Below are 10,126 nucleotides of genomic sequence, written 5' to 3'. Positions count from 1 at the left end.
CCATAGGACAACAATCAGTCGTACACTGCACAAATCTGGTCTTTATGGAAGAGTGGCGCAAGAGAAAAGCCATTTCTCAAGATATCCATAAAAAGTCTCGTCTAAAGTTTGCCACAAGCCACCTGGGAGACACACCAAACATGTAGAAGAAGGTGCTCTGTCAGATGAAACCAAAAATCGACTTTTTGCCCACAATGCAAAACGATATGTTTGGCGTAAAAGAAACACAGCTCATCACCCTCAACACACCATCCCCACTGTCAAACATGGTGTGGTGGCAGCATCATGGTTTGGGCCTGCTTTTCTTCAGCAGGGACAGGGAAGATGGTTAAAATTGAGGGGAAGATGGATGCAGCCAAATACAGGACCATTCTGGATGAAAACCTGTTGGAGTCTGCAAAAGACCTGAAACTGGGACGGAGATTTATCTTCCAACAAGACAATGATCCCAAACATACAGCAAAATCTACAAAGGAACGGTTCACAAAAAACGTATCCAGGTGTTAGAATGGCCAAGTCAAAGTCCAGACCTGAATCCAATCGAGAATCTGTGGAAAGAGCTGAAAACTGCTGTTCACAAACGCTCTCCATCCAACCTCACTGAGCTCTAGCTGTTTTGCAAGGAAGAATGGGCAAGAATTTCAGTCTCTCGATGTGCAAAACTGATAGAGACATACCCCAAGCGACTTGCAGCTGTAATAGCAACAAAAGGTGGCTCTACAAAGTATTAACGCAAAGGTGGGCCGAATAATTTTGCACGCCCCACTTTTCATTTTTTTATTAGTTAAAAAGTTTCAAAATCCAATAAATTTCATTCCACTTCACAATTGTGTCCCACTTGTTGGTGATTCTTCACAAAAAAATTAAAATTTTATATCTTTATGTTTGAAGCCTGAAATGTGGCAAAAGGTTGAAAAGTTCAAGGGGGCCCGAATACTTTCGCAAGGCACTGTAGATGCATATATGAATAAAATAACATCCAGATGTAACTGTTGATTCAGACATGTGAAATATTATATACAGTTCATTAAAGTGATGTCACATGTGTATTGTCCTTCCACTGTTGTTGGGTCACCAATGTGCTCACAGAAATCTCCACCTTAAATAAGGCTTAAAAAACACCTTGCATGAATTTTTATAAAGTGGTCTGGTCAGTCAGGGTGGAAGAAGCCATCTTTATCCTCCCCAAACAGTAACTCTAGATTGGGGTGGGTGATCCCTTAAAAAAAAAAAAAAAAAAAAAAAAAACCCTGTTAGGAGACTTACAGTTAACGGTATTTCGAGGACAGCTACTTGAGATGATTGGCCCCCGCCCTCTACAGAAAACAAAATCAGATACAATTTAAAAGGCCCCTCCCTTTCCTCTGACCCTCAGTTGTTCAGAAGATCAAGTAAACCTCCACCAAAAGTGCACTTGGCAGAGGAAGAAAAACGAACTCATAAAAAAAACCACCACCAGGTAAACAAGGTCGACCAGTTAAAAAAAACAGAATAGGGTGGGAATATAGACGCTGTCCTGGAAATACGTTACCGGTAAGTCTAACTGGGGTCCCCTCACCTTCCAGGATAGCTACTTGAGAGGATAAGCAAGATTCTGTACCTTAGGGAGGGACAACAGCCTGAAGAACTTCCCTACCAAAAGGAGAGGTCCTGGCTGGAAAGCATCTGTACTCTATAAGTTGACAAATGAACGAGAGAGGACCAGGTAGCAGCTTTAGAAATTTCTTCCCACGAAAGCCCCCGCTCTCTCTGCCCATGACGTGGCCATGGATCTCATTGAATGGACCCCAATTCTAGGAGGGGTGCGATCTGATGCTTTGTATGCCTCACAAATAGCTCCCCTAATCCACCTTAGCAATATAACTTTTAGATGCTTTGGACCCTTCTTGGGACCACCTCCTAAAACGACTGGACCTTTCTAGATAAAGCAGAAGACATCTATACATCTATTCACGTCAAAAAGACTAAACCTTTCCTCCGCATTCTTGGGAGAGGTGCAGAAACTACAAAGAACTACCTCCTTGTACCTATGAAAGTTGGAAGAAACTTTGGGTAAATAGAAAGGATCAGGCTTAAATCACTACCCACTACCCTGTCTTCTAGAATCCTCAGGAAGGGGTCTTTTACAGGACAGAGACTCTAGATCAGAAATCCTTCTACCTGATTTAACAGCTAAAAGGAAGGAAATATTCAAAGAAATACATTTGAAGGAAGCCTCATGCAAAGGCTCAAATAGAGCCCTTGTTAGCTCATTTAACACTAACGACAGATTCCAAGGAGGAATATGTTTGATGACCTTGGGAGCATGTCTAGATCTGGCTAAAAGGAAGCTCCTGAATAAAGGATTCTCCGCTAGTCTTCTTTCTGTAAACAGAGATAGGGTTCAGATTGCTACCCTGAGGGTACTGACAGAGAGTCCCTTTTCCAATCCCCCCTGCAAAAAATCCAGTATACATGGAGTGGTAAAAAAAAATCTAAACCAGTTTTCCTTTGCCAGGAAATAAAAAAAAAAGTTTTTTAAAAACTTTCCCATAGATTCTTCTTGTGGCCAACTTATGGCTGTCCAGGATAGTTTGAATAACCCTCTCTGAACACCCCCTTAACTGTAGAATGCGCCGCTCAGCCTCCAAGCCGTCAAATGGAAGGTCTGAGGGCATGGATGCAACACTGGTCACTGATGGAGTAGATCCTTCCATACTGGTAGGAGCCAGGGAGGCACCACAGAGAGGGCCATCAGAGAGGAAAACCAACTCCTCCTGGGCCACCAGGGGGTAATCAGAACAACTTCTGCATGGTCCTGAATAGTTTTCCGAACTACTAGAGGTAAGAGGGGAAAAGGAGGGAAGGCGTAAGCCAGAGTGAAATCCCATGGGAAGGAGAGAGCATCCTCCCCCAAGGACTATGTCTCTTTCTCCAGAGAGAAGAATGCCGGCAGTTTTCTGTTGAGACTGGAGGCAAAAAGATCCACTGTGGGAAGACCCCATCTTAGTACCATCGCCCTGAACGTGTCTTGATGTAGCTCCCAACCGCTGAAACTGATGCTTAACCTGCTCAAATAGTCCGCCAGCACATTTTCTGATCCCCTGATGTGGACTGCTCTGACTGAAGTGACATTGATCTCCGCCCAGGACAGAATCTGCTGTGTTAATGACAGAAGTGATTTTGAGCGATTGCCCCTTGCTTGTTTAGATAAGCCACAGTTGTGGCATTGTCTGAGAGAATTAATAGGTCTTTTGAATAGACCCTCTCTTCCAGAGCCACAAGAGCTTTCCCCACAGCTAGAAGTTCTCTGAAATTCGAGGAGAAGCCTGCCTCCTCTGGTAACCAGGCCCCCTGGCCCTGCCAGTCCTGTGAGTGAGCACCCAAACCCCACAGACTGGCGTCTGTGGTCATTTATATTGGGCAATGCTGTGCCCAATCCTTCCCTCCCTGCAGATGCGCTCGTTGCTCCCACTAGGCGAGATCAAGAAAATCCTCTCCTGGCAGCTGCACACCAGCTGATCCTGAGAATTCTTCCTGCAAACTCAATGGAGTAAAAGAAAGGGGTTTGGAGTGTAATTTGGCCCAAGGCACCCCTGTAATGGCCGCAGTCATCAACCTCAGCAACTGCATGATCCGCCAAAGGGAGGTCTGAGGGAGCAACTTGAAGGCCTGCACGGAGAGAAGAATTTTCTACATCTTCTCTTCGGGAAGAAAAATCTTTTGGAGAACAGAGTCCATTAGATCAGTGGTAATCAACCCTGTCCTCAGGGCCCACTAACAGGCCAGGTTTTATGTATTACCTTGAGGAGATGCAGACTAGAATAGTGCAATCGCTGAGCAGCAAATTATATCACCTGTGATGAATGTCAGTTATCTTGCAAACCTGGACTATTTGTGGGCCCTGAGGACAGAGTTGATGACCACTGTATTAGCCCAGGAAAAGTATGTTCTGGGAGGGCTCCAGGCAAGACTTTTGTTGGTTGACTTTCCACCCCATTTTCTGAAAGGTCCGTAAAACCAACTGCAAATCCCAAACAAGGGAATCCTTGTCTCGAGCAAAGATCAAAACAAAAATCAACTAGATATGGGACGATCGATACACTTTGAATCCGAAAAAGGCCATGACTTTGGCCAAGATTTTTGTAAAAATTCTGGGTGCTGCCGAGAGACCAAAAAGGAAGGGCATTGAACTGCCAGTGACTTGGCTCATTTCCTATGAGAACCGCAAACCTGAGGAACCTTCGGTACATGAAGATAAGCATCCTGAAGATACAGGGTAACCATAAAGACCCCTGGCAACAACAGATTCCTTACAGAGTTAAATGTTCTCCATTCGGGAAAAGTCTGTAGACTCTGTATTTGTTCAGGACACTTAAATTGATGACCATACGAAAGCCACCGGAAGCTTTCTTGACCAGAAAGACGCGAGAATAAAATCCCTGGGACTTTTGAATTTCTGGAACAGGAGAAATCACTTCCTCTGTTTCCCACACAGAAATCAGATTTGTCATGGCTTGCCGTCTATACCTATACATTTTATCCTGTACAGATTGGGCCTGCTGTGGCATCTCAATCTGTTCCGAGGTATAAGTAGTAGTTTGTCAATATCTTCAACTGGAAAAAGATATTTAGATGAGCTACAGTTATCCTCCTCTGATGCAGATTCCTCATCAGATGAAGAAACTGGATTCTCACCTTCTTACAGATCAGAAGTATTGCATAAACTAATGGTCCCAGACACTAACAAAGAAAGGATCTAGCAGAGGCTGAAGACTCTTGAGCTATGGGTCTAGACGAGGAAGGCCCTAGACCAGATACCTTGTCATTAAGAGATTGAAGGAGTCCACTACCTCCTTCATGGAAGACAAGAACTCCTTAAAAGAGTAAGTCTCTGAACTAGCTTTGGATGGAATACAATCCTCACAAAATAGCTTTTTAGAACTATCAGAATGCTTGTCCCTACAGTTCCCACATTTCTTCTTCACCGGTTTGGCCTAGAAAAAAAAAAAAAAAAGCAGAAACAAGAACCATAGATTAAAAGATTCCATACAAAAAGTCCCCTGCTGTAGAGCTATCTACAGACAAGGGCTTACCTTGGGGGCAGTATGGGAACCGGACGCTGCCGCTGGTTCAATACGAGCGGACAGTCCATCCTCATACCTGTCATCAAGCTACATGAAGCAAGTGGAGATTGGCCGTAGAGTAGACTACTGCAGTACCGCTGAATGTGCTTGCCGGCAATCAGAAGACTGTTCCCCAAGCAGCATGCCCTCCGTGTATCCACGCTGTGTTTCCTTAATACCAAAAAAAAAAAATGGTGCTCAGAAGTGCGTCAAGTGACTTCCAGTTCTGGCACCATCTTGCCATGTCACCGGAAGTCCTCCGACGACATCTTGGTACACCGCAGTGCAGCATGTGGAGGACACAGTTCCACACAGCAGAGCTGGGGAAAATGGAAGGGAGTTGCCACCACTCACATGACCCGGTAGGCAAGTAACCCCAAAAAATAGAGAACCCTTCTGGTTAAAGTACAGACTATCATCCAGAACTTGGCCACAACTAGTCCTGGGTGAAACCAGAGAAAAGGGGGGGGGGGGGTGTCCACCAACCACAGTTACCAGACCTAAGAAAACAAAAAACATGTCGGTGCTCCTGGAAACACAAAACAATTGAGGATCAGAGGAAAAGGGAGGGGCCTTTTAAATTGCATCTGGATTTGTGTTTCCTGTAGAGGGCAGAGCCAATCATCTCTCAAGTAGCTGTCCTGGAAGGTGGGGGGAACTTGTTTGCATACGTGTGTGTGTGTGTGTGTGTGTGTGTGTGTGTGTGTGTGTGTGTGGATATGGGCAGTGCGGCTAGGGGCGGTGTTTCAGCGGCAGGTCTACACTTCCTTTTGGCCGCACCGTCTCCTGGGATCCTTTTTTAAAGTTCCCAGGAGTCTGTGCTGCGTCCAGTTATTGTCAGCACTTGGGTTTGTGAGATCGCGCTTGAACGGGCGGTGCATGCTGGGATATCAGCAGCCCAGTGTCCCGGAAGAGAATGCCTGTGGGCTTCACATGCCCACAGGCAAGATGGAAACCGTCAGGAGATGATTTTATAAACTTGGAAAAAGTCGTAAAAACGGCAGCATGAGAGTTTAAGCATGGCACAAGTGGAACTATTCAAAATCGTACTCCTTGTCATTTCCCCCCCCCCCCCCCCCCCACACACAACACACAACGACGGTGGAACCCCGCTTTAACAGTAAAAAGAAAGCAGCTTCCATCAAAACTGTTTAAAATCTGCATATAAGTTTTGTTTGTATACTCAATTAATGCCTCTCATATCACTTCTAGTTCTGCTCTATGTCTGGTTATCCCTACGCGTTACATCTAGGGCTGAAACAGCTAATCGATTATGAAATTAATAGATTACCATTTCATAAATCGATTAATCGCCAGTAACATATTGGGGTAAAAAAAAAAAAAAAAAACTAAAATGAGCCCTTTATAGTACAAAAAGAGCAAATAATCGCTACTGTAAATATTACTTTCACTGTTCTACAGTAAAAAAATTAACCCCTGTAGTAGTGTTTATTTGCTTTTTTCTACTATAAAGGGCTAATTTTAGTTTTTTTAACCCATTATGTTACTAAACGTCTTAGACCTGGTTCATTTACATGGTTTCCTATGGAACAGTTAACATCTTAAAGGGTCAGGGACTTTAAATGCAAAATGGTGCTTTATTGGTTCAATGGAGAAGCTGCAGAAAAGCATGTAATGCGTTTTGCAGCAACTTGTGTTTTTTAATCGGCCCAAAAAAAAAAGCAAATTGCAGTAAAATCATGTGCGCAAAAATCAAAACGTACAGCAAAAAGCACTGCATAGGTGTGTACCGAGCCTTATGCTGGCCACATGGATCCATTTTCAGACGCAAAATCTTTGTACATTCGTTGAATGAAAGAATTTTGTTTGAAATTTTCACTTGTTTTTAACATTCTGTTTTTAAAATGAATGTAATTTCTGAGTGAAAACCACATACATTGTCTGAAAATTCCTTTGACTAAGACGTTTTCTATCATTTCCAAATTTTCCCTTCAGTGTGGTTGAAAATGAACGTCAATTTGACCCACTTTTTTTTTTAAAGGTTATTAACCGATTAATCGAAACAATAATCTGCCAACTAATCGATTATGAAAATAATCATTAGTTGCAGCCCTAGTTACATCACAACTAGAGGTGGGCCAAAAATTGTGTTATTGGCATTTGGCCAATAGGAGAAAAAAAGGTGCCGAAGCATGCGATTTTGCTGCAAATTCTCTGCAATTTTGCACTTATTTTACCATGATATTACTGGGATAATGGTGTGTCAAAAACCACATCAAAAACATAACACTGGTGTGTTAATGATGCGTTTCTGCTGCATTTTCAATGCATTTCAAAGGGGAGGTGCGTTTTTTTAGCTGACCAAAATGCAGCAAGCAGGATTTTTAACACCACAATAGAAGAACAAGGGACCACTGTGCAGACATACATAGAATTTAAAGGGATACATTTTTCTTGCGCTAAAGATACCAATAATGCCCAACGATAAATTCATATTCATTTAAATTGATATTAAATTAAAAAGTTGAATATAATACAATTATATATAAAAATAAAAAAAATTATAAACCTGTCACTTTCGGTTTTCGGCCAAGTGCATCCTGCATTTTGGTTTCGGCACCCCTCTAGTCACACATGTGGCTTTCTTTAGGGGAACCCTCTGATGTTAACCCCGTACAGCCCTGTCAGGCTGTAATGACAGCATTTGGGGCTGGGTAATAAAGCCACGGCTCAGCCATCTGTTTTTTCTGCCTCCTGGCTACCCATGTGGAAAGAGCACTAAAGCCTCATACATGATCAGAATATCACATGAATGGCTGCTTTTTGGGGGTTTTGCATGCTAGTCTCTTTTTCGTTGTGTGTACTAGGCTTCATTGTCAAACTATCACAGAGCAGAAGAATGTGCTAGTAATGATGGGGGGGGGGGGGAAAGATATCCAGTCTGGTAGAGACATGGTTAATGCCTCTTTCACACAACTCTGGTGTAGTTTCCTCCATAGCAGGGCCGCAGTGCAGAGTACCTGCGCATCCCATTGACTTCAATTAGCTGGGGCATTTTCTGAAAGCACAAAGATGCAGGAAACTAAGGGCAAAACTATAGGTTTCGTTTTGAATGGAGTGGAGAGAGATCAGACCCCCTGGCAGGTTTTTATTGCCATTTCCCCCATTAGGGAGAGTCATCTGTATTGTCATGTTTACCTTTATTATGAAAAGGGACGAAAATCCCAAAATGTTGGGTTGTCACCAGAACAGGAATAGGGAGGGAAATCTATTTCTGGTGAAGTGTCATATTTTGCTCCCCATCGTAGAAAGCTCAGGACGTTGCGGCCAGAAATTTTACACTGCGCATGTGCGATGCGTTCCAAAGGATTTGCGCTATTCCAGTTCAGTGAAATCATCAGATAATGTCACAGAAGTGACGTTAAACATTAGACGGAGAGGAGAGCGGGTAACCATGGATCGGGGAGAGGATTACCTCCAAAATAGAGAGAGATATATGGTTACCCACTCTCCGCTCCGTCTAATGTTTAACATCACTTCTGTGACATTATCTGATGGTTTTATTGAACTGAAATGCCGCAAACCCTTTGGAAGGCATGGCGCAAGTGTTTGGAGCGGATCTCGCATGCGCAGTGAGAAATTTCTAACCGCAACGTCACTTCTAGAGCATTCTACAATGGGGAGCAAAATATGACACAAGTTCTGGTGACACTTTGGAAGGATTTCCTCTCACTTCCTGTGTTGGCTATGAGTCAGGAAGTGAGAGGAAATCTCCCCAATGAGACAGAAAACACTACAGGGGGTGAGAACTTTCTCTTACTTCATCCAAAATGAAAAAGATGCCTTTAGTTCAATGCCCCTTCTCTATCCAGAACGAAACAAGCATTTAGTGTACAGTGCTGCGGAGTATGTTGGAGCCACATGAATAAAACATGACAGTGTGAAATTACCTGGGGGTGGGGATCTATTAGCAATCACCTGAGCCGACTGTGGCCCCTGGAGGAAAGCGGAGCAGAAAGCAGGACATGGTGCAATTAACACCGGCCGCCCATATGACCAAATTGCGCCCCCTACAGCCAGGGACGGGAACAACACTCGCTCTTCCGTGATGTCATCTGAAGACTTTCCTGATCCACCTGCGGAGCCCGGCCAGTCCTTGAAATAACCAACTCTCGCCAAGTTTACGTCAACTCTGTCCGCTTCGGGGCTCCGCTACGCCCACACGGCAGCAACTCCGCCGGGCAACCCGCCTATACTGCCCCGTCCGAAGAACACCGGACTCCCGGAATATGGCGGAATAACTGTAGTGGTTCTCTCAGCCAATGGCAAAGAGCCGCCGACCAATCGCGCCAACACGGAGCGGCCGTTCTAGCCAGTCAGCGCAGCCGGCAAGAGAGCTACCTCCAATAGGCTGAGAGTATCAATTACCTGGTTGAAGATTACAGGGATTAACCAATGAGGGTCAAGCGGATTACACCTGCGGCCAATGAGAGGGCGGGCGAGGACGGGCGAGGACGGGCGGCGGTGCGGGTCAGTAACTCTGGAGTTGTGTGTAGGGAGCTGTCAGTGTGAGGAATGTGGTTACATCACACGGCTGACACTCTCCTCATCACATCTTCCCGGAATTCATACACCGCCCGCATTCCTCACACACTCTCGTGGGTCATTCATTCACTAGAAACCAACCCACACACCCGACCTTCCTATCATGGCCATTGCAGCTCACAAGGGAAGAGCCTTAAAGAGCACCTGTGCCCACACAGAGCGTGCCATCACCTGGACAGCTTTCAGCTCTGTGATAGTTTGACTTGACCATTACTCAGTCATGCAGCTCTGTACACAATAGATATTTGTATCATTCTTTGAGACTGAGCTTCTTTCTGGTGACATTTAACCACTTCAGTACCAGACACTTTCACCTTCTTCCTATCCAGGCCAATTTTCAGCTTTCAGCGCTGTCACCCTTTGAATCACAATTGCGCGGTCATGCAACGCTGTACCCAGATGAAATTATGAAAATCTCATTGTTTTTTTCACCACAAATTGAGCTTTCTTTTGCT

General features: G+C 44.4%; 1 protein-coding gene across 2 annotated transcripts in view; it reads right to left on the bottom strand.

Annotated features, from left to right (window-relative positions):
• Nucleotides 1–9,378, bottom strand: part of PRKCZ (protein kinase C zeta) — a 614,201-nt gene extending 604,823 nt beyond the window's left edge. The window contains exon 1 of one of the 2 annotated variants that reach the window (XM_077457658.1): nt 9,017–9,378. The gene's annotated coding sequence lies outside the window, so the exon portion shown is untranslated. The remainder of the gene's footprint in view (nt 1–9,016) is intronic. The other variant, XM_077457659.1, reaches the window with a different exon arrangement.
• Nucleotides 9,379–10,126: the final 748 nt, after the last annotated feature.

Source organism: Lithobates pipiens, unplaced genomic scaffold (genome assembly GCF_037356315.1).
Source record: "Lithobates pipiens isolate NorthernLeopardFrog02 unplaced genomic scaffold, aLitPip1_a1.2 Scaffold_27, whole genome shotgun sequence".
In the NCBI taxonomy this organism is placed as follows: domain Eukaryota; kingdom Metazoa; phylum Chordata; class Amphibia; order Anura; family Ranidae; genus Lithobates; species Lithobates pipiens.
This window is presented reverse-complemented; position numbering and strand designations above follow the sequence as displayed.